The sequence below is a fragment of the Pleurodeles waltl genome, chromosome 8 (assembly GCF_031143425.1).
Source record: "Pleurodeles waltl isolate 20211129_DDA chromosome 8, aPleWal1.hap1.20221129, whole genome shotgun sequence".
Classification (NCBI taxonomy): Eukaryota; Metazoa; Chordata; class Amphibia; order Caudata; family Salamandridae; genus Pleurodeles; species Pleurodeles waltl.
The window spans coordinates 1,238,674,163-1,238,695,090 of record NC_090447.1 but is presented as its reverse complement, the minus strand read 5'-3'; the positions used below and the strand labels follow the sequence as shown (position 1 = coordinate 1,238,695,090).

At 42.0% G+C, this 20,928-nt stretch overlaps 1 long non-coding RNA gene across 2 annotated transcripts in view; it reads left to right on the top strand.

Annotated features, from left to right (window-relative positions):
* The window catches only part of LOC138249207 (uncharacterized), an 86,835-nt gene extending 68,990 nt beyond the window's left edge, over positions 1-17,845 (top strand). For both annotated transcript variants that reach the window (XR_011194783.1, XR_011194784.1), the window contains one exon: positions 17,674-17,845. This is a non-coding gene — a long non-coding RNA (uncharacterized lncRNA). The remainder of the gene's footprint in view (positions 1-17,673) is intronic.
* The last annotated feature ends 3,083 nt before the right edge of the window (positions 17,846-20,928 follow it).

Genomic DNA, 20,928 nt, shown 5'->3' with positions numbered 1-20,928 from the left:
ATGGTTTAGCAGTAAATGCTTCCTTATGAAAAAAAGCACTGGGAACTGCTTAATAAAGAAGAATTATTAGCTGACAAAATGTCAATTTTCGAGGTACTTATTTACTTTATTTAATGGGACCCTTTAAACCCTTCATAAAAGCCTGACTCCAAGTTCCTTATCACCAGTGAGTGAGTTGTTGTAGCTCCTGATTGTGGGTGCATTTTTCTGTTAGGCTGACTTGGGAAGACAGCTGTATCGGCAGGTTCCCGTGGGACAAGAGATCACCGTAGGCATTCAGGGAAAGACCTTGCTGGGTATGCCAACTCACCCGCAATCTTTGGAGTTTTGGCCTACTGTTTCCTGGGTTCAGGATAGAAGCTATTACCGGAAGACTTCCTTTGCAGCTCGGCCTCTCTGAGTGGTGCAGGGTGGTGAGGCCAGTACTCATTAACTTCTTCATGGCCTCCCTAAGAGGAGGGCTATCACTTGTCTAAGGGCCTTTGGGAGTCTAATAAGGAAGAGAAGATCTGTACTGATCTTCTCTTTACTTCCTTCTAGTTTCAAAATGGAGATGCTCTTTTTTTGCTATTTATTTTTCCCAGTCTCTAATGGATCATGTCATGTGGTTTTTATGTCATTTTCTTTCCATGTCTGTACGCTATTAAATTAAGCCCTTCATTCATTTTCACTGTGTCACAATGCAGCTGGTGTATTGTTTGACAAATTCTATGACCCTTTATCCTATTATATGTCCCAAATATCTTCTTGGAGAATTGGACTATCTTTAGCCTGTTTTTTGTCCTGCAGCCAACTCTTTCATTTTCTTCAGGGATGGCATTCTCCAGCCCTCCTACTTTCTGGAGGTTATTGTTGTTCTGGCTTTTCCTCCTGTTTGTGATCCTTCTTCTGGAAATGTGCCTTTTGCACATTACTCATCATATGGAACAGCACTGTGACTTAAAAAAAGAATCACTTTTGGTTCGGTCAGACCAAGGCCCAGAACTGCAACCTATGCCAGTGTCCAGACCTTGACAGTTGCAATATTTCTAGTCACCTGTTTCAAAGAAATTATGTAGCTGCTTAAAGCAAATACTGCTGAACTCTTAACTAAGAAAACAGGAAATAGCTTTTCCCTTCTTCTGATCTGGTTCTCTAAAAAGAAAAAGTTATCAGCATATAGGAGATATGCATGGCAACATGTTTGTTTTTTCTTTGCTGTAGGTTATTGCAGGAAAAATATTTCCATGTTTCTACACAATATGAAACACAGCATTTTCTTCACCTGACTTACATATAACTGATTTTAATAACATTTTGCAGAACTACTAACTGCTTTAAGGTGTGTTTATTTTCTTAGTACAGATTCTGTTTTTCTTTTTTGTCTGCAACGAACATGAAAGAGCAAGGAACCAAGGATTTTAGGGCAAGACATGCATATGTTTAGATTAGCGATTTCCAAATAGCGATTATTTCTGAATCACTATTTGTGAAACACTATTGTTAATGTATGAAAGTGAACTTTTGTCAATCTGCAAATTGGTATGCTTTGGAATCTCTACTTTGCAATTTCCTCACACAGCATCAGAAAATTGCTAAATCCGTATTAGGATATCACATATTGTGAAAGTCGCATTTCGGTGCAGCTTGAGGAAGTGCTTAAATTCATGTTTTTGTCAGTATTCTGTAACACAGAGGAAGTGAGGGATTGCTTGGAGAGCACAATTGGAGGCTGTGTTTCATATTTAAATTTAAAAAGAGTAATGATGTCCAGAGAAGCTGCAGAGAAGTATGTGGGTGCAAGAAGACATAACACTACATATAGTGAAAAGGATCAGGAGGTTCTGACCAAAGAGTGTGTTGCTCACAATAAAGAGGTATTTGGGAAGAGCTTTTTCAGTGTTCCAGAATCTCAGAAAACAAAATCTGGATCGATATTTTGGAAAAAATAAATTCCATTGAAATTCCACAGTGCACCACCCCAGAAATGTGCAAAATATGATACAATTTGCACTTTGGACAAGTTTTCTTTACATAGTTTGTTTTTTACTTACCTTAAAAAATATGTGATGTAATACCTGCACAATGTGATCTGCCCTCAGCAGCACTAGAAGCATCCTGTGGGATTTGTGGCTGCGAGCTTTCATCCTTTGGATTGGATTCAGATTCTAATTCCACATGGGGAGACCACTCTTTATAGCTATGTTATGTTGCATCACACATGTAGCAGTGAAGTTACAGCAGATGTTAGGCAAGTGCAAGAGAGCTCCATAACTCTTCTGCAGACACCAGATTCATCCTTTGAAGAAGCCGTAGGTTCTCTCTGGTACTGACCGTGTGGCCTTGTGAGCTCAGTTGTAATGTGCTCACTTCTGATACTCGGGTTAAATAGGATGTCAGGATCCAAGGATGTAATTCATAAGTGCGGTCACCTACAAAGTAACACAAACTTACATTACCATAATTAAGTTGGTTGTTCAGGATATATGTGTGTTTCGAATATAAAAAATGCTTAATCATCTCCAAACTCACCTTGAGACCGCTGATTATATATCCCACTGTGATGCAACATATAAGAGTCAAGTATGCTGCCTACAAAATGGGAAAGAAGGACAGTTATGACACAGGAGGATATTGAGAGAATAAATATTTATGTTTGCAAAAACAAATTCATTGGTGGAGGATGGTTATATTGCATTATGAATTCCATCCACACATCATACAACATTAGGAAATCGTGCAATTAGATCAAAAATATGTTTGGTATATTTTAAGTCCTTTTGAGATGCTGGAAGAATAATATTGTCAGTAAGTCTGTGTTAGAAATTGAGTTTTTGGTTGGCAATCAGGTTACCCTCTGTCCAAGCAAGAACATAGAAGGTAATGTGTAAAGCATTTGTGCAATAAATCATACAATAACATAAAATAGCACCACAAAAATACACCACACAGTGTTTAGAAAAATATATAATATTTATCTGGGTATTTGCAGGTCAAAACGATCAAAGATGCAATATGAATTTGTAAAGATATCACTAAAAAGTGATATGAAGTGTCTTAAGTCTTTAAAAAGTAAACAAAGTCTCTTTCAAGCACAAAGTACCTGGTTTGGAGTGGAAAATCTCCACAGAGGGCTGCAGAAGAGGAGATGCGTGGAAAAATGGTGTGTGCGTCGGTTACGCCCCTTCACACACGGACTTGCGTAGTTATTTTTCACGCGGGGAGACGTGCGTCATTCTACGGGAGGAAAAATGGTGTGTGCGTCGGTTGCGCCCCTTCACACATGGACGTGCGTCATTTTCCGGCACGTGGACTGCCTCCTTCAATGGATCGCGGGATTACCAGATGTCCCAGGGTCTGTGCGTGGATTCTTCGGCTTGTTTTCCGGCTGCGTGTCGTTCCGGGAGGCTGTGCGTGGAATTTTCTTTCTCACGGCAGGCGTCGCGTCGATTTCCCCTCTGGAAGTCGGGCGGCGCTGTCCATGTGAGGCCGTGTGTCGAAGTTCCGGTCGCCCCGTAGGCGTTGCATCGAGCAGCGTCGGCATGCAGCGATTTTCTCACCGCGGAGCAAGCTCTGCGTCGAAATTTTCGGCGCACAAAGAGTCCAAATGAAAAAGAGAAGTCTTTTTGGTCCTGAGACTTCAGGGAACAGGAGGCAAGCTCTATCCAAGCCCTTGGAGGGCACTTTTACAGCCAGACAAGAGTTCAGCAAGGGAGCAGGCCAACATCAAGGCAACAGTCCTTTGTAGAAAGCAGACAGGTGAGTCCTTTGAGCAGACAGGCAGTTCTTCTTGGCAGGATGTAGTTTCTGGTTCAGGTTTCTTCTCCAGCAAGTGTCTGATGAGGTAGGGCAGAGGCCCTGTTTTATACTAAAGTGTGCCTTTGAAGTGGGGGTGACTTCAAAGAGTGGCTAAGAAATGCACCAGGTCCCCTTTCAGTTCAATCCTGTCTGCCAGGGTCCCAGCAGGGGGTGTGGCAGTCCTTTGTGTGAGGGCAGGCCCTCCACCCTCCCAGCCCAGGAAGACCCACTCAAAATGCAGATGTATGCAAGTGAGGCTGAGTACCCTGTGTTTGGGGTGTGTCTGAGTGAATGCACAAGGAGCTGTCAACTAAACCTAGCCAGACGTGGATTGTAAGGCACAGAAAGATTTAAGTGCAAAGAAATGCTCACTTTCTAAAAGTGCCATTTCTAGAATAGTCATATTAAATCCGACTTAACCAGTCAGCAGGACTTTGTATTACCATTCTGGCCATACTAAATATGACCTTCCTGCTCCTTTCAGATCAGCAGCTGCCACTTCAACAATGTATGAGGGCAGCCCCAATGTTAGCCTATGAAGGGAGCAGGCCTCACAGTAGTGTAAAAACGAATTTAGGAGTTTTACACTACCAGGACATATAAACTACACAGGTACATGTCCTGCCTTTTACCCACACAGCACCCGGCTCTAGGGGTGACTTATATGTAGAAAAAGGGGAGTTTTAGGCTTGGCAAGTACTTTTAAATGCCAAGTCGAAGTGGCAGTGAAACTGCACACACAGGCCTTGCAATGGCAGGCCTGAGACAAGGTTAAGGGGCTACTGAAGTGGGTGGTACAACCAGTGCTGCAGGCCCACTAGTAGCATTTAATCTACAGGCCCTAGGCACATATAGTGCACTCTACTAGGGACTTACAAGTAAATTAAATAGCCAATCATGGATAAACCAATCAATAGTACAATTTACACAGAGAGCATATGCACTTTAGCACTGGTTAGCAGTGGTAAAGTGCGCAGAGTTCAAAAGCCAACAACAACAGGTCAGAAGAAAATAGGAGGAAGGAAGCAAAAAGTTTGGGGATGACCCTGTCAAAAAGCCAGGTCCAACAGTCTGGAAACATAACATTAAGAAATCTTCTAAAATATATTAAAAAACACTTTGTGACACCTCACCTTCTACTGTAATTACTCTTATAACTTCCTGAGGCTACAAGGTGTAGGGAACAGAGTACTTATACATGCAGTGGAATAGCATTGCAACTGGTTGTTGATGTTTGTAGCAGTGCATGTAAAGCTGCAATTAAATCAAACATAACCTGACTACTGAGTCTATACTTGTCATAGCTCTCCTCCTGTCTCTAAGGGTATCTTCATCTGCATACCAGACAAAATTATTATCCTCCTTACGAAGCGACTATTGTGAAAGAACTTATGCATTTTGGGGAAATCTGTCTAGGTTCCAACTGATTACCACCTGATTTGAGATGGTGATGAATTGCACATGCACAAATTCCATTTTGTGACTAGTCGCAAGTTGTGAACGGTTCATACATACTAATACCAATTAACTATTAGCAAATTCCTAAATATTGAATCAATATTTGGAGTGGCAAAAATAGCAGTTCCCTAATCATTTGGATGGCAAAATGATCCATTCCGTTATGAATGCCTTTTGTACATAAATGGACTTTTTGCATTCGCAAACAGCTCAAAACGGTGATTCTGACAATTAGTGAATGCATCATAAGATCGATGGTGTGACCATGTGTTTTAAAGAATAAAATCCCCTTGTCCATAGATATTGTGTGTCACTTTGAAGCTCCATGACCTTATAAAGAACTTGGCCTTTGGCCTCATTCCTCTATAAGAGTGATACTCAAAGTAATGCCAAGGGCGCTTGCAGCCCTCTTGACCTTTACCTGCGGGCCGGTGAACAGCAGCATCGTCTGCTATTTACTTGCTGAGCACTGATATTCAGAAAAAAATATTAAATAAACAGGCAAGCATTTATTTGCAGCTCAACTGAAGTTATGAAGTGACTAAGGTGGTGTCCTGCACCACTTAACTATAGGAACACCTTTATTTCCAAAGACATCTTGGATCAAACGTGTAAAAACAGGATTACTCTTCCTCAAAATTCAAACAAGTGTATTTCATTAACATGTGTTACTAAATCACTGACTTTAAAGGTATTTTTAAGTGATAATTCACAAACATGAATATATAAACATTCATTCTTCCACATCCCACCCTGACAAAAATCACAATAGTGATTTAAAAGCAAAATCAGTTGTGATGCACCCTCTGGGCGGCCAGGTTTGCTAATATATGTGGACAAAATTATAATAAAAAACAGGAGAAGGTTTTGTACTTACGTATATCGAGGTCCGCTTATATGCCATAATAAAGAAAAAGGAGGCACAGTGAAAAAAACTGCCTAGGATCACACAGTTTGGTCAAAGGGAAAGCTGGGATTGATCCCAGGTTTTCTGGTTTCACATTGTGCAATTTAACCACTAGATGTACATGCTTTGCTTACCCTACAACCACCTTATACAACCACTGACCCTCCAAGACCCTCTACTCCCACCCTGCTGGCATCAGTGCGGACCTTGGTCACACCACAGACCATACATTGTGGTCCCTGGGCAAATGTTTGCGAGTACCTATGCCCTATAATATAATGAAAAGCCTCAGTGACTCTCAATATCCCTATAATGTATGGCAGGGAGTGCTCAGTCCTATATATATATATATATATATATATATATATATATATATATATATATATATATATATAAATAGGGATGTGTATTTCTTCCTTTAATTTTATTAATAATTGAATAATGGTGGAACTGAGACGCACAGTTCTAGGTAAGAGTTTGACAAGTCAAGTGGCCTGAACTAACCACACACAGTTCGCCTCGAGTGTCACATAGTACAAGTTCTTACTTTATCATACAATGGCATCATCTCAAGCAACTGATGATAAACAACTATAAGTGCCTCAGTGAAATATTTTTTTTAGAGTAAATATGCTGTCCAACACACAGCTTTCACAACTCTCTTGCGTTTCCACAAGGCAGTCACCTATTGAATTCACAGTGGAGGACTCATTTTATTTACTTTAACTCTTTCACACATGGTAGATGACAAAGACTTGAATTAGTGATGGAGCCAATCTACACCACCTCAGACTACCCACACTCACGCAACCACCAGGTGCAAAAAAACTGGAAGTAAAGGAAGATGTGACCTTTTAAAATATCATGCAATGTTTCCATAGACAGAAAAATACACATTAAAGTAATAATGAAAACTAAAACACAGAAACTCGAGAAAAGGCTTCATTTGCTACATCAGTGATGCAGGTATAGACCGCAATGCTCAAGGCACCAGAGTGCACCTCAAACAACATTCGAGTACACAGCAAAACAAATGCTGCTGACCTGCAGTTTTGGTAACATAGGGATGGTGAGTAAATAAATGCAAGACCTGGGAGTGCGAGAGCAGCTACAAGGGAAAAAGTGTTCACAAGTTGATGAAAACGTCTTTGCCTGTAATTGCTTACCATTTCCACTTGACTTCAAGGAGGGACTGGTCTCTCATTTCTGTCACTGAAATGGCTTACCTTTTAGACACATGTGGAGAAGCAAAAGGCTGTCGCTCACAGTGAAGAGAGCCAATGCCTAAAGTGGGCTGAGATATTGACCAATGCTGAATGCTGCACTTGGTAGAAGAAAAATGTGAAGAAAAATGCAACAGTCATTGGGTAGAGAGTGCTGACTAAAGCCCCCATATTAATGTGTGTATTTACTTGCCTTTGGTGAGATTGTTTGTGGGAAAAAACAAAAGGTCTTGGCTAATGCTAGACCTAAAAACATTAATGGCAACTTAACTTACCATAGCAGAGGAAGTGAGAGGGCAGCATACAATTTTATTACAAGAGAGGAAATGTAAATATTATCATGCAAGTTGAGAGACAAATATTAATGCAGTTCCCAAAAGAGATCTTTTATTAGAAAAGTACCACAGATACACATAAAAATGTACAGGACTCAGAATAATGCATCCTAATTAAATAAAAATGGGAAATCATTATAGCCTATGCTTCATACTTTAAACAATAAAACTGAAAAATAAATTGAAATCAATAGACTAAAACAGATAATTGTCTGTTCATAGGGTATAACCAGGAGCAATTAAGACCAAACAAACCATCATTGAATTACAAATTCTTCAGCACTCCCACTGTGGAAGTCCAGTTTGAATGACAAATTTCCAGATCTCAAAGGCATATTCCTGCCACCAACACCAACCGTTATTATTTGGTGGGTCCTATTGAAGCCAGGCGCGTGTGATTTTAAGTCTAACAATGGTGGTAGCAAAAAAGCAAATATGTAGTTTAGAGGAAACAATCTCAGCTGAGTGACGAACTATTAGCATTTTATAATCCCAGAGCCTATGTATCTTTTGTAATTGGTTAAGAAAGATAAAATCCCTATGACCAGTAAAATGTAAAACTAGGGCATGAAGCAAACATATGGATTGTGTCTGCCTTGATGGAATTACAGCAAAAACAGCTAAAGGTGTCTTGGAGTCCCCATTCATGTAATAAATATGAAGTGAACTAAGTATTTTAAAATGGTGAACTTTAAAACAGAAACATTAAGAATTGCTTGTGTTAACTTGTTATAAACTTTGAGGTCTTCAGGTACAATGAAGACATTTATTTTTGTGTTCATTGACTTCCTTATGATCAACATTGTGGGGCAAATGTATTACTTTTTGGTGCAGGGCAGTGCAGCAAGCTACTTTGATGCGCTGCCCTGTGTCAAAGCGAAAGGGCAGGAATATGCCATAGTTATCCAATGTGGTGCATTCCTTTTCTTTCCGGACAGCGCTGGTGCTGTTTTGGCTGCCTAGTGCCAACACAGGCACCCTTGCACTATGAAAAATTAGAATTCCTGAAATCATGTTCCATGGAATCAGCCACAGAGGTAATAATGGTGGCAAGTCGATTAGACAAAATCATTTTGGAATCAGAATTAACAAGCCAATTTAGCCCATATGAACCACTATATAAACATTCTTGTTCTTTTAAAAAAAAGACCACTATAAACGTTTTACCCAATGAATTAACTACCACCTCCTGAAAAGCTATAGATTAAAAAAGGTCAAGCAGCGTCCATGTCTAGATTATAGAAAAAGCCTTGTAAAATTCTATAGTGATTAAAATGAGACTAGTCACTTTACTAAAGGTGAGCTGCGAGATGGCCTTCTCACCCTGCATGATCTGGGAAGCCAAGACCCTGAGTTGTCGCTCAGTCAGCTTTTGTAGTTGAACAGTGTCCAAATAACTAACAATTTCCTCTTCGGAAGCTCTTCAATGCTCTGTACAGACGTTAGGGTAATACTGATGTAAAGCTGCTAATGTGTCCAGTTTGTACATCACCAACAGCATCCCTAATGTTCAAAATCACATTCCTAATCTTTCTGTCCTTGACTTGAAATGCCAACAGAAAAGAGATTCTAAAGAAATTACGTTTGTTAAACCAATGGAAATGTTAGGGTTTCTCCACTTTTGAATATGTTATTCTAGATTTGTCTTGATCCATCTATATTAACATTTTTATTAAGGTAATGGCTAGGACTATCTTGTAAGGAGAAAACTTGTTATACACCTGACTCTTAATTTATAGGTTGAATAAAGAAAGAAGTAGTAGTTGCTATTATTGTTTCTTTAAATCCTTCAAGAGCCAGTGGGCAAGATTATTATACCTTTGGTTGGTCATTGTAATGCTTTATGGTTCACTGATGTCCTTTTGTCAAATGGATTACCTAAATGGGTTTAATTCCTGCTTCTTGGAAAGGAAGGAGTGTTAATCAAGCTTATTTATAAGAAAGGCAATAGAAATGAATTATTGTCTCATCTCCTTGCTTGACTCAATAGTGAAAATGGTTCCAGATTAGTACTTAATCCCGGACTGTATGGCTTCTAATACTTTCTGTTCAAAATTGTGGAGTTGTAATTCGAGCTGTAATATCCCAGCTGAATTATTTTGTTTCAAACATTTATTTTTGCATTTTTAAAGAACAAAACGTGATCAAAACGTGCATGGACATGGCATATTCATATGGTATACATTTTTGCATGCAATCATCAGTATGCCAGATACCATAGACAATACAGAGACCTAGACAGGAACTGCACATTAATTGACATTTATTCAGTGGATTCTCGCTCAGTAATAGTATCTCCCTCTGGCCTAAGGGGGTGTTATGCTCCCAGTTCCTGAGCCCCCTGTATCTGTCTGTGTCTGTATCCTCATGCATGTTAAAACTGTCCAACATTCTGCCCCATGCCATGAGGTCTCCCTCAACCTTATTGTCTGTGCGAGAGAGTTGTATGTGTTGTTCCTCGTGACCGTCTATTCCGGGACATCCTTTATCCATAGGGCCTTGCTAGGCGTCTGTGCTCCCATCCATCCCATCACTATTGTATGTTTCACAAGAAGCAATGCCATTTGTAGAAATCTATATGCAATCTTGTGTCTCCTGGGTCTTTGGATTCCACCCAGTAAGCATGCACAGGCGTCTGTGGGATACCGATCCTCAATGTTTCAGCAATGCAGCTTATAATTGTTGCCCAGAATTCAAAAACCCCCTCACATGACCTCGCCAGATTGATGAAAGTGACTCCCTCCACACAGCAATGGGCACACCTTGCCTTCCTCTTGGAGTTAATCTGGTTAATTTTAACTGGTGTTATACATGTGCAATGTAGGAAGTTAACGTGGAGTAATTTGAATCTGTTGTTGCAGTAGACTGATTTCACTAATCCACAGGCAGGCATCCAGTCTGAGTCTGCAAAGGGTTTGCCAATGTCCAGCTCCCAAGCCGCCCTCGCTCAGTATACCTGCTTTGTCTGATTCTCTCAGAGAGCCCCATACAACAAGGAAATCAGGTGTCTACCCTCCACCAATGTAACAATCCCCCCAGTGTCTGTGAAGTTTTGGGGGGGGGGGGGGTCTTGCTGTGTGCACTAGAGTTCTTTCACAATGTTTTCCGATTTGACGTAGTGTAAAAAATTACCATAGCCCACCACAAATATGTCTTGTGCTTCTTGGAATGTAATGAAGGTTTCTCCTGGATATAGGCCCCGCAAGAAGGCAGCCACCCTCTCTCCAGTGCTCCATGGACATGGTCCGCTCAATGGAGTGGAACGCCTCCAGCTCCCAGAGTGGCAGTTCTCTGTCAAATGGGGCTTTACGTGCTACGGTCTTAACCACTACTTCCCATAACTGCGGAAAGTGTGTAATCAAATATGAAATTGACGTGGCTGCTCGACCGCCCCTCATTAGTAGATGTGGTAATGGGTCTCCTCCTGTGGACCCTTGTAGAAGTCTTTTCTCCCAATTATCCCTATTGTAAGTAACCTGGCTGCATGTTGTAGATGTGCTGCATAATAATACAATATCTAGAAGAACTATGCATCTTTCCTATATGTCCCATTTCAGAACTTTTAAGGAGACCGTACTGTGCTTTCCTGCCGATATTAAGGCTGTAAGTAAACTGTCCATTGCCTTAAATTACTGCTCTCGTAGTGGAAACAGTGTTTTTTGAATGGGGTAAAGGCACCTGGGCAGAAACACCATCTTGGCCACCGCTGCCTGACCAATGATCAATAGGGGGAGAGTATTCCAGATGGTGATCGAGTAAGTGCCCGTATTAATTGCTCAACATTTACCTGTTGATGTTCCTCCTACGTCCTAGTGACCATAATGCCTTGATATCGGAAGTTCTCCCACTCCCACCCAATCCCAAATGGAAGTAAGTGTTCGCGGGGCACTCCTGCTAATCTACCCATGGGAAATAATATCTTTCGTAAATTAATCTGTAACCCTGATACCCGGCCAAAGGTCTCAAGGTGCTGTATCAATATAGGCACTACCTCTGTAGGGGATTGAACGTATACCAAGGCATTATCAAAGCGTATAGTGAGATGATGTGAGTAGTCCCATGTATCTTGTATGCCCCAATCCTCTAGTTCCCTGTGCAACATGATGGCCATAGGTTCCACCGCTAATGAGAACAGCAGAGGTGATAGAGGACACCCAGACGATTGTACCGGTCCACCGACCAAGCCGCGTACACATCACCTCCCACCTTAGGTTCTGTATATAAGAGGCAGACCCAATTTTGAAAAACTGGGCCAACCCGCATCTTCTTAAGGACCCTCATGAGATAAGCCCACCTCACTGTATTGAACGTTTTTTTTTATATCTAAGGACGACAGGGCCAGATCTTGTTCTGAGTTTTCTGTCTCAAGCAAAATATGAATTAGGTGCCTCAGATTAAATGCTATGCTACGGGAGGGCATGAACCCACACTGATCCTTATGGACCAAGCTAAGGATTACTCCTCGCAACTGTACCACCAGCAGTTTGCAAAGGATTTTTACATCGGTGTTAATCATGGCTTTAGGACTATAAGAGGAGGGATCTTCCGGGTCTCCCCTGGGTTTCAGCAGAAGGTTAATAATGCCTTCATGCATAGTCGGTGATAGGACACCAAGGGTTCCCACCTCTGTGAAGACCTGTACCAGTTTTTCTCCCAGAACCCCGTGTACCTTTGATAGAATTAGGCGGTAAACCCGTCACCTCTGAGTGCCTTTACCCTATTGAGGCCTGGGATTGCTGTTTGCAACTCATCCGGTGTAAGAGCTATGTCAAGGGCCCAGACTTCGTCTGGTGTGAGACATAGCAAAGTCATTCTTATAATGTACTTTCCAACTCATTAGGGTCCGTCTCCCCACTCTCTCTATCCAGAAAGAGACGAAAGTGGGTCTCCAGGGCTTTCAATATGTCAGCCTTGCTGGATTATTGAGTATTCTTCAGAGGCTACACTCATGCAGATGGGGTCAGGTGAATGTGATGCTGACTGTTATTTTAACTCTCATATCACCCGAAATAACGGCCTAAAATGATTGTTTCCTGGCCCCTTCACTTTTCAGATTACTCTCACCCGATCTCTCCAAAACATTGGCAGAAATTCACTCTTTTTGCCCCCTGTAGGAAAGTACCATCTTTTTTGGCATGTTACCCCCAATTTTACATGTATGTCAGGATGCTTTTGCCTGTCTCACTGGGATCCTGCTAGCCAGGACCCCGGTGCTCATAGTTTGTGGCCTAAATGTGTCTGCCTGTGTAGTGCATAACTGTGTCACAGAGGCTCTGACAACCAGAACCTCAGCTCTCATGCTCTCTCTGGCTTTAAATTTGTCACTATAGGCTAGTGACTACATTTACCAATTTCAATTGGCATACTGGACCCCCCTTATAAGTCCCCAGTATATGGTACCTAGGTACCCAGGGCACTGGGCACTGGGGTTCCAGGAGATCCATATGGGCTGTAGCATTTCTTTTGTCACCCATAGGGAGATCAGACAAACCCTTACACAGGACTGCCATTGCAACCTGCGTGAAATAACGCACATGTTATTTCACAGCCATTTTTACTGCACTTAAGTAACTTATAAGTCACCTATATGTCTAACCTTCACTTGCTGAAGGTTGGGTGCAAAATTACTAAGTGTGAGGGTACGCTTGCACTAGCAAAGGTGCCCCCACATAGTTCAGGGCCATTTCCCCAGACTTTGTGAGTGTGGGGACACCATTACACGTGTACACTACATATAGGTCAATACCTATATGTAGCTTCACAATGGTAACTCCGAATATGGCCATGTAACATGTCTAAGATCATTGAATTGTTCCCCATTCTAGATCTGGTATTGGGGAGCCAATACCATGCATCCTGGGGGCTCCACTATGGACCCCCAGTACTGCCAAACCAGCTCTCTGGGGTTTTCTCTGCAGCTACAGTTGCTGCCACCCCACAGACAAGGTTCTGCCCTCCTAGGGTCTGAGCAGCTCAGTCCCAGGAAGTGAGAACAATGGATTTCCTTTGGGAACAGGGTGTTACACCCTCTGGAAATGCTTTGAAGGGCACAGATGGTGCCCTCCTTGCATAAGCCAGTCTACACCGGTTTAGGGAACCCCAGCCCTGCTCTGACGTGAAACTGGACAAAGGAAGGGAGTGACCACTCCCCTGTCCATCACCACCCCACGAGTGGTTCCCAGAGCTCCTCCAGTGTGTTTCAGACCTCTGCCATCTTGTTTTGAGAGGTGTGGGGACACTCTGGAGGCCTCTGAGTGGCCAGTGCCAACAGGTGACGTCAGAGACCCCTCCTGATAGGTGCATACCTGCCTAGGTAGCCAGTCCGCCTCTGAGGGCTATTTAGGGTCTCTCCGCTGGGCTTGTCATCAGATTATGACTTGGAAGAATCTAGCAGGACTCCTCTGCACTTCTCTCTTCGACTTCTGCCAAGGATCGACCGCTGACTGCTCCACGATGCCTGCAAAACTGCAACAAAGTAGCCGGAAGACTACCAGCAACATTGTAGCGCCTAAACCTGCTGGCTTTCTCAACTGTTTCCTGGTGGTGCATGCTCTGGGGCTGCCTGCCTTCACCCTGCACTGGAAGCCATGAAGAAATCTCCTGTGGGCTGACGGAATCTTCCCCCTGCTCCAGCAGGCACCAAACTTCAGCTTCACCGGTACTCTGGGTCCCCTCTCATCCTGATGAGCATGGTCCCTGGAACACAGGTGATGGACCCAAATGACCCAGACTGTCCAGAGGTCCAACTGTCTGAATTTGGAGGAGGTAAGTCCTTGCCTCCCCTCCCCAGAAAGAAATCTTGTGCACCATGTAATCTGCAGTTACAAGGGCTTCTGTGCATATTTCCAAGAAATCCTGCATGCATAGCCAAGCCTAGGTCCCCAGGACTCCGTCCTGCGATGCTCAGCTCCCTGAGTTGACCTCCGGTGTCGTGAGACCTCTCTTTGCAGTGTTGAGACGACCGCTGTGTTCAATCTTCTTGAACCCATGTTCAAGGACTCCTGCGGGTGTTTCCCTCCTTCCAGTGGGCTCTCTACGTTGCTGTGGCGCCCCTCTATCTCCTCTCCTGAGTGGCGACATCCTGGTCCTTCCTGGGCCTGGGCAGCACCCTTTTTCTCCAACCGCAACAAAGCAGAACCTCCTACCTCCTTTTGCTGGTGCAAAACCAGCATCTTCTTCCAACCGGTGGTAGCCATTTTGCACCTTCATCCGGAGTTTAGTGGGCCCCTTGCCCCCCCCCCCGGACACTTTAGCGACTCTTGGACTTGGTCCCCTTCGTTTACAGGTTTTCAGGTCCAGGAATCCGTCTTCATTGCTTTGCAGTCAGTTGTGGTCCTTGCGAAATCCTTTATCAAGACTTAAATGTGTTTTGGGGGAAATAGTAGTACTTTACTCCTACTTTCCTGGGTCCTGGGGTGGGGTCTCCTTTACACCCTTAGTGTTTTCTCACACTCCCAGCGACCCTCTACACACTACACTTGCCTAGGGGTGCATTCGTGGTTCGCATTCCACTTACTTAGTATATGGTTTGTGTTGCCCCTTGGCCTATTGCATCCTATTGTGTTTTACAGTGTTTGCATTACTTTCTGACTGTTTTACTTACCTGATTTCGTTATTTGTGTATATTTTGTGTATGTTACTTACCTTCTGAGGAAGTATATCCACTGAGATATTTTTGGCACATTGTCACTAAAATAAAGTACCTTTATTTTTAGTAACTATGAATATTGTCTTTCTTATGATATAGTACCTATATGATATAAGTGGTATTGCATGAGCTTTGCATGTCTCCTAGTTCAGCCTTGGCTGCTCTGCGATAGCTACCTCTATCAGCCTAAGCTGCTAGAACACTACTACACTCTACTAATAATGGATAACTGGACTCGGTATAAGGTGTAAGTACCATTGGTACCCACTACAAGCCAGGCCAGCCTCCTACACCCCCAAAGATGGAGAATTGACACATATCTTTCTCACTTTATGCTGATGATCTTTTCATTATGAACTACTGACCAGTGGAGCATGAAAGGAAACTGACAGCCCTCAACTGGTACTGTAGAACTATTAAGCTCACAATCAACATGGACCATACCAGAGGTTGGACTTTGCAATAAGATCCTATAGTTTTATGGTGGTTGTTGAATATAAAATTGCAGTAGGTTTCATCCTTTAAAAAATTGGGACTGATATTTTCATCAAACGGAATGTGCATCTTGCCACTGTTGGAACTAGAGCATTCAGTAGAGTAAATGATTTGTGTCCACGATTTCACTTGTCAAAAGTATTGCCTGCAAAGTAATACCCCAATCTCCTTATAGTACCAAACTTTGAAGCCTTAGATCCTAAAGATAATTGGCTACATCCAATTCAGCAACCCACCAGTCCTATCGGCCAAGACTGGAGCTTAATGTCATGGTCTGGGTGCTGATTGCTCAATCTAGTTGTTTAAGATTTAAATATTGTTTTCCACAAGTCAGATTATCCAATGAACGCTAGAATACATTAGTGCTTTGTTTAAGAAAAAAAAAAAAAGAAATATCATCATTGGTAAAAGAAAATCATTATTTTGCTGTGTTTAAATCAAAGTTAAGATGCCGGGCTTGCAAATATTTTAAGGAATGTGACCTAGCCTAGTTGTTTAGCAATTCCTCTTATTTCTCCATTTCTGGCTGGGTCACTGTGAGAGGTTTCCCTATTTAAAGAGCTTATCCGACAGGGGAATGCACATTCAGATTATTCCCTGAAGGTTTGGGCTGAATCAAACGCGGTAAATGAATAGTTTGTTGTCAGCAATACTAGTGTTTTAAATGATTTTTGTGTGTAATTTGAACTTTACGTTTGATGTTAGACATCTTTTGCTTGACTATAACTTGTTTATACTGCAATGTCAATGTACATTACGTACTGTGTTTCAGAAACATAATATCCAGCGATACATGTTGGTGTCTGAGATACCTTCCACAGATATAATTGTTGCGATTGCTTTATTTGTTAAATCTATCTGAAATTTGTTTTTAATTCAGTGTATCAATTGTATTAAATGTTTGGTTTATCCCATTTATGAATTGCTTTCATAAGTCTATATCTTGGCAAACAAATACACAAACACAACCTGACAAATCCCTTGAGGAATATGCATGTTATACGTCCTTACTCTTCTGAATGTGAAAACCAAACTACTTTAAAATTCCTACCCAACCGTCTCTACACTGAGAATTCCCAATTCATCCTGATCAATCAGGATTTATGAGCAGCGCCCAGCTAGGTGCAACCACAGATGCCTTTATGGCCGCCCACATATGCTAGAAATCTTGCAGAGCAACAGTGGTCCTATGGCTGGATTGCAAGAAGACATTTGACTCAGTTGAATGCCCGTTTGTGTTGGGGATACTGAGACGGATGGATTGTCGTCTGAAATTTCTTTGGTGGATATTGTAATTGTATACATGGCCCATGCCAACGGTGAAGGTTAATGGAATTTTAATGCTACCCTTCTTCTACAGCACTGGTACAAGACATGGAAGTCTTCTCTTCTCTCTGGTCTCTTTTCTGAACATGTGGTGTGCTGTATTTGAAAGAACTCTCTGATAAGAGGCCTAAAATAGGACAATGACTCAGTATGTTATCTCCCTGTACACCAATGATTTACCCCTGTATTTGGCTGACCCCATTACTTCTTTCGGTGGAACTGTTGGAAATAAAAGAAATCTACAGCAGGTATGCCGACCTCTGCATTAATTTGGCTAAATCAGCACTCTTGCCCACCATCTCTTGGGCAACTTTTAAGGTGCCATAATACTGCACCCAGCGCTACTTACACTGATGGCATTACCGCACTTGTACCGGGAGATCCTGATTTTCCACTTCTAGAATGGGAAATAACATGGGTAAAGTGGTATTACTGCACAGTTTTCATCAAGTCTTTCCTGTATCCTAGTATGTTAACTGATTTATTTTCACCTCCTTTTTGCAGGTGGACGTGTGCCTGGAATACTGCGGCTCTTGTAATCTCCTTTCATCGGAAACTGGGATTATGACCTGTAGGACTGAATTCCAAAATTAGGCCTTAAAAGCCATGGTGGCGCATTGGACCTTTGCATCAGCTTTCAAGCACAGTAAATTGTCTAAATTGCCACCATACTACAATAAACTATATCCTTTTATCAATTGATTTACCTCTCTGGTTCTTTCAGATGTAGCTATTTCCTGATAGACTGGGTTCGTTTGCGCGGTCAGACATTCTTTACATGCCTGCTTTAGTTTATTGACGGTTGAAGTTGAATTCATAATCTTTTAATCAGGATGCTAACATTCAGATGTCCTGTCCTGAGGCTTCTCGGGCTGACAGCGCGCTGAATGACAGAGCTAATGTCAGTTGACAGTTTGCCAGAAGCCTTTAATTTAAAAACGCTCCGTATTGTTTCAGGGCTTGTTAGTTTTGTTTATTGCCTTAAAGGTAAGGTGAAGATTCACAACAGAGAAACTTTAATTTAGAAAGACGAGAAATGTACTATTAACTACTTTCGATAGTAAATATTTAGTCCTGAAAAACACACACAAGATGGGTGTCAGCTAAAATAAGTAGCACTTACTGCGAACTGCATCAGAGTTCAAATATCTTAGCTTTACTGACCTCTGAAGATTGACAGGCTGAGTCTGCCAGAGGGCGTTGGACCCACAGTCTCTCGTGTTACACAATCCCTGCAGCATGTATATTCTATAAGAGGCCGTTTTTTACATATTGCTTTTACGTGACAGTTTGAAAGGTGTCATGTTTGAGGTAAAAATTAACAAAATACAGGACGTTGCATTAAAAACCACAGATTGAATAGAAAAAGCTTTAGTCAATGAGTTGTTAAGATATATAAATTCACCTTTAAAAACCTGAAATGTTCTCCAGTTAAAGCTGGATGCAAATGCCAAGATAAATTAAAATGTTAGGACTCTTTTGGATGATGCGCTTTCAGCTGCCTCCAATGCTTTGATTGGTGTGCTAATTGCTGTGATTATTGCGAATTGACCGTATCATATGACTTCTACCAGACGAACCCTCTGTCAGACATGAAAGATATAGGCCTTGTAGTGTTGTGTGAGTTATTAACGATAGAACCATTTTGGCTCCTGATGGACTCCGTGACGAAGTGAATGCAGGTTTAGAATGTTGAGTTCCTGTTTACACGCAGACAAATAAAGATGTGTAATTCCCAGCTCAGTGTGTTGCGCAGTCATTGACAGGTACCCAGGCTGGGGTAGATGCTACAACTAATAACCCAAAGATCGACAGTGCTCTCCCAGAGACCTCAGCAGCAGGTGAAAAGACCTAAGAAGAAGCATGGGGGTTGTACTTACTGAGCTGTTCAATGCCTAAAGTGCCATACCACCAAAGCTGCGGGGTGGCTGATTGTCAGGAATAAGGACAGGCGCAGTCCAGGTCTCACCCAAAATTCCACTGCGCAACTCTGCTGCGCTTTATGCGCACCACTGGTCATCCCTGCTTGTTCCAAGAATGGCCATCAGCGTCGTTTGCCCTGTGGTAAAGCTCACATAGCTGCAGGTTCAGGGCATTGGTGGTCAAGATGCACTTATCAGTGTTATCCTATGAAAGGACTACATTTCCTATGTTTTTAGAGGCAGCGGCCATCTTGGAGTGTGGCAGGCCTATAAAGCCCAGCAACACCCAAGCACGTTGCTCACTATTTTGAAGACTTCAATGCATCCAGACCTCATGGAGGTTTCTCTGGAAAAGTCCAGAGTTTCTGAATGGCAGAGTATCGTATAACCAGAGTCCATGGTGCATCCAAAAATGAGTAGGTCATACTCGTAGCGGTAAGGCCTTGCTAAATCCAAGTTTGGAGGAAGTTAATACTTCCAAGAGGTAATGCGCTTTGTGCGCACGTGATTCATGGTTCTTCCGTTCACAGATGTAAAGCGCTCCTTTGGGTCAGTGAATTCAAAGCGATTCAGTTCACAGAGATAACGCGCTTAGTGCACATGTAATTCATAGTGTTTCCGTTCACAGATATAAAGCGCTCTTTTGGCTCAGTGATTCAAAGCGATTCAGTTCACAGAGATAACGTGCTTAGTGCACATGTAGTTCATCGCGTTTCCGTTCACAGATGTAAAGTGCTCTTTTGGTTCAGTGATTCAAAACGATTCAGTTCACAGAGATAACGCGCTTAATGCACATGTAATTCATGGCGTTTCCGTTTACAGATGTAAATCGCTCTTTTGGCTCAGTGATTCAAAGCGATTCAGTTCACAGAGATAACGCACTTGATGCACATGTAATTCATGGTGCTTCCGTTCACAGGTGTAAAACGCTTTTTTGGCTCAGTGATTCAAAGCGTTTCAGATCACAGAGATAATGCACTTAGGGCCAGATGTATCAAGTTTTTTTTGCATTCGCAAACTGTGCGAATGCCCGTTTGCGAATGCAAAAAGCCAGTTCAGAATGTATGAAAGACATTCTGAACACAATTTTAAGGAATCGCAAAAATAGCGATTCCTTAAAATTGCAACCCTGTTTAGAGAGTCGCAAATTGCGACTCTCTAAATAAGAAATCACAAATAAGGATTCCTTATTTGCGATTTCTTAGCACATGTATGAAGCTATTCCTAAATGCGATTTGGGCATTTAGGAATCGCTATTTACCACCAGGTTGAACCTGGTGGTAACCATGTGCAAAATTTAAAAATGCATTTAAAATGCATTTTTAAAATGTACATGTAAAGCACACATGCCATTTTGGCATGGGTGCACCTTACATGTCCCCAACATTTTTTTTGGGGTGCAGCAGAGGGTGCCTTAGGCCCCCAGCACCCTGGGGTTTTGCATTTCCAAAATTGCGATTTCTGGTTAACAATTCGCAATTTTGGAAATGCAAAAAATTTGCAGATATGGGCCAACAGGCCCATAGGTGCGAATGGGGACAGATTCTCTATTTGCGATTCGGTAATAGCATTTGCGATTTTTAAGAAATCGCTAATACCGAATCGCAAAAATCATACATACCTTTTTGCATTTCTGAAATAGCGATTTCTTAAAAATCGCTATTTGAGAATCGCAAATCGGTTGTATATATATATGTATATATATATATATATATATGTATATATATCTGGCCCTTAGTGCACATGTAATTCATGGTGCTTCCCGTTCACAGATGTAAAACGCTCTTTTGGCTTGGTAATTCAAAGTGTTTCAATTCACAGAGAAAACGCGTTATGT